This window comes from Belonocnema kinseyi, chromosome 1 (genome assembly GCF_010883055.1).
Source record: "Belonocnema kinseyi isolate 2016_QV_RU_SX_M_011 chromosome 1, B_treatae_v1, whole genome shotgun sequence".
Lineage (NCBI taxonomy): Eukaryota > Metazoa > Arthropoda > Insecta > Hymenoptera > Cynipidae > Belonocnema > Belonocnema kinseyi.
The window spans coordinates 117721714-117725843 of NC_046657.1; positions in this window are offsets into that span (position 1 = coordinate 117721714).

Genomic DNA, 4130 nt, shown 5'->3' on the forward strand with positions numbered 1-4130 from the left:
CTAAATTTTTATAATAATGAAAAAAGTTTTTTTTTTGTAAATATTTCTTTTGCTTGTTTAAAAATTATTAAAATTTAGGACCAGGCCCACCTTTCTTAGTGCTTCCGATTTATTATCCCAAATGTTCGACTCGATCTGGCGCTTTGTGTGAAAATAAGTTGGGAAATACAAAAAGTGTCGGTAAGGTAGGAATCTGGTCACATGACCCAGCCGTCACATGGCCTTAAATGTTGTAAATATTTTAGGAGTTTACTTATTTCTTGTCATTTAAGGAAATAATTGATAACATATTTGGGAATTTTAAATTTAACTTTAATGTTCGTTCGTATACGAAAGAAATGCCGAAAAAGCATATAGGCCAGTCAACGAAGGATTTTAAATGGAAATAATTTATAACAATGAACTTAGTTGTCAGGAAGCTTTCTTAGGGGGCCTTGAAACACCTCCCAAAATTCAGTAAATTTTGGGGGGGGGGCGCTCAAGCCGCCATCTTCCAAAATGGCGGCCTATTTAATGTTTTTGGATTTTCCTTGGAAACGGCTGTTTTTAGAGCAAAATAGTTATGCAATAAAACACTCTAAATTTTCTTCTAAATAAAAAAGGTTATATAAAATATTGCCATAAAGTGAATAGTTTGGGCGGAAAATTGAAAAGATTGAACATTTTTGGAAGTTCATTATTTTTGCATTTATGCGGGATTGCCTCAGTGAAAACGAGTGCAGTTTATTGTTTCGAGCTTGGCTAAAGGTAAGCTACCGTGCAATATTGATAAATTTGTTATAGCTATATTATTTATTTAATACTGAAAATTATTTTGATCATTTTCAACGCTTAATTTGAAGACGTTTCTTTTATTTCTCGAAGTAGGGACTTTGTCATTAACCTTCCTCATGTCTTAACAACGCATCTGCAAATTTTCGAAATTTTAAATTAATTTTTTTATATTAAAAACCGCCTTTTTCTGAACCTGTGTCAAAACTCTCGGAAAATCCGAGTTGAGTCTGGGGGGTGAAGTAATAACGATGTATTTACTGCAGGCCCACTTTTTTCTTCAAACGGTAGAAAACATAATGCACCCATCGTAAATAATCTCAACTCTGTTAATAGAATTTTTCGTTCAACTTTTAGAAATTTCGCAAGTTATAAAAAATCATGTTAAGATATTCTAGACTCCTTTAAAAATTTTGGAAATCTTTTAAAATCTTTTTAAGTATTCTTTGTGAATAATATTCCAAAATAAAAAATGGTTTTCAATTTTCCTAGCAATCTAATGAAAATGTTTTATTCTTTTGAAGCCTTTCACAATTCTTAAAAATTTTTTCATTTTTTTTTAAATCTGCAAAAATCGACATTTTATTTTAAATTATGCTGTGGCTATTTGCACCGAAATTTCGGTTCGACTAGCCAAATTTTGCTGGTACAAACTTTGTTTAAATTATATGAAATCATTTCAAGTTTTCAATTAATTTTCAATCTTTTCAAAACTTCCAAACACCTATTAAAATTACTCAAATTTCGTCTAGAAATAATAAGGTTCCAATTACTATTTAAACATCTAAATTGAAACATTTCACTTAGACACTAAACCTTTCTTTTAGTAAAATATTGATAAATATAAAATAACCATTATTGTTTGTAATACAAAAATTTAAAATAACATGAATTAATATTTTACCCTGAGCCAATATTTTTAATTTAGTGAAAGCGTTTAGTTACAAGATATATATTTCCGAAGTGTTTTTTAAATTAAAAATAGTAAATATATAGTTATAGTAATAATAGTAATAATAACAAGCTTAATTTTAATCCGATCATTACTGAATTTTAATACGATCATTGGAGCACCTTTGGAATGCTTCATGCAAAAATAAGTAATTATATGATTTTTTTCTGATACAAAAAATCTGCAATATATTTATTTGTAAACCACGTTAACCGCAGAATATATCAACTGTTGCAACTCAATAAAAATAGATCTGGTTTTTATGAAATAATAAATTTAAATAATACCTAGAATTTTAATTCTTGCAATTTGTTTGTCTTTTCAAGAACCTTCACCTGAGAACGTTGAACCGGTTAACCCTCACCTTTGAATTACAACAACTTTAATCTTTCACGGAATCCTGTGCAGGATATTCCAACGGCTCCAAAAAACAGGTTTAAAAAAAAATTCTGTATTTTGAAAAAAAACTCTGATCACTTTCTGAAAAATAATGAATTAATTATTGCATTATTTTTTTAGATATATACAGAATTAAAAAGCAAATATGAAATTATGAAAAATAAATATTTAAAACGTAGGAAAAGTACGTTGTGTTAAGTGTCTATAGTCTGTTCAGGACCCTAAGGAAGCTTCCTAACAACTAAGTTCATTGTTATAAATTATTTCCATTTAAGCCTCCTCATTCAGCTTCGTTGACTGGCCTAATATGAAATGTTGATCAGATGATACATTCAGTCAAGTTGAGGTTATGTTCAATATTTTCAATTGAAATAAAAGTGGGGGTAAGTACTCGAGGAACGAATGATCTGTAATCTGAATTTAAAATTTGGTTTATTTTAAGTTACTGAAACTCAAATTTTATTTTAAATTTATAAACATTTTGTTAAATGTGTTAAGTCAATAAACTTGAAACTAAAGATCATTGTTCCCTCCTTTAGGCAGAAAAACATCGTTATTTAATTTTATTTAGAGATAACTAATTTTTATTCTTTGGAAATGTTCCAGAATTGTAATATTCCATAATTGCAATATTGAAATTATATAGCCACAAATATAGTCGTAAAATTACAATGCGCGATGCGCATGCGCTCGGACGGTTTTAAAATCTGATTGTCTTTTTGTTTAACATAAACATAATTTTACGCCTAACATCTCAAAAAGATATTAAATTTTTGGCATGAATATCGGCATGTTAGGTGCTTTGAACATCTACATTTAAACATCCATTTCTTACAGTGTATAGGAGACAAGATTTCAGGGTCTAATATAAATATAAATACATTTTCAACTAAAATTTTTAATTTATACGCGCAGTCAAAATAATAGAATAATCTTCACTTTTACGCAGAAATATGAAAATAGTAATTTTTCGCTATTCAACGCTCATTACCGGGCAGTTCCCCCGGCTTTTTTTCACAAAAATAGAAATGTTTAAAAACTGAATTCGGAGATGCTATAAAATATCATAACGGGCAACCCTGGACTCTTTTTTGAAGGATAATAACCAACAAAATGTATTGTGCTAAATAAAAATTTGATGCATGTGCATTATTTTGAGGTTAGGATTATTTTTCAGCTCTCTGTTATTCCGATAATGTAGTTCTCTGTCGTACCGATGCTGTCGGTAAGTACTCTAGAATCAATAAACATGGGAGAAAGTTGTAACACACATAACCTCGAAATATACACACACGTTTTTAGCAAAATCAAATTTTTTGGAATTAACCCATACAAAAGAAAACAATTTAACCAAAAATGGAATAGTTAAATTTTCAGATAACAAATTTAATTTTCGATGTAAGAAATGTATTTTCAACTGACAAATAGGACTTCCGTTTCCGGCATGAAAGTGTAAAGTAGTGGGAATTGTTGATGCTGAGTTTTTTTGATATTGTGGTGAAATTTGAAGTGAGTGTATTGTGGAAGTGTGTATAATGGTGTGGATGTGAGAGATTAATTGAGGGACTGTGAGATTGCAAAGGGGAGGTAGATATTTTGGAGGATTGACACAGATTTGTGTGGAAGTTTGTTTGGAGGTTTGTGACAGGGTGGGAGGACTGTGTTAACGGATTGGTATTAGCAGGGTTGGGTAGCGAAAAAGGAAGGCGAGACAGGTACCAGACAGCGCCGGTAGATAGATGTAGGGAAGTATGTAAGGCGGGGAAGTTTGAATTTGATTCATGGCTAGCAGAGCGAGTATCTCCCCTGAAGAAACAGAGTTAGAGCAGGAAGTGTTCAGTACGCCGAAAGAAGGGATAAAGGAAAGGAAGGCCAGAGGGGGAAGTATAAAAAAGCTATAGAAAAGGAAAGATTAAGAGAAAAAAGCATTTATGAAAAGGAAAAGAGGGGAGAGGGAAAGCAGTAAAGCGAAGGAAGATATCGGAGCGAGCGTAAAATATCAGAAAAT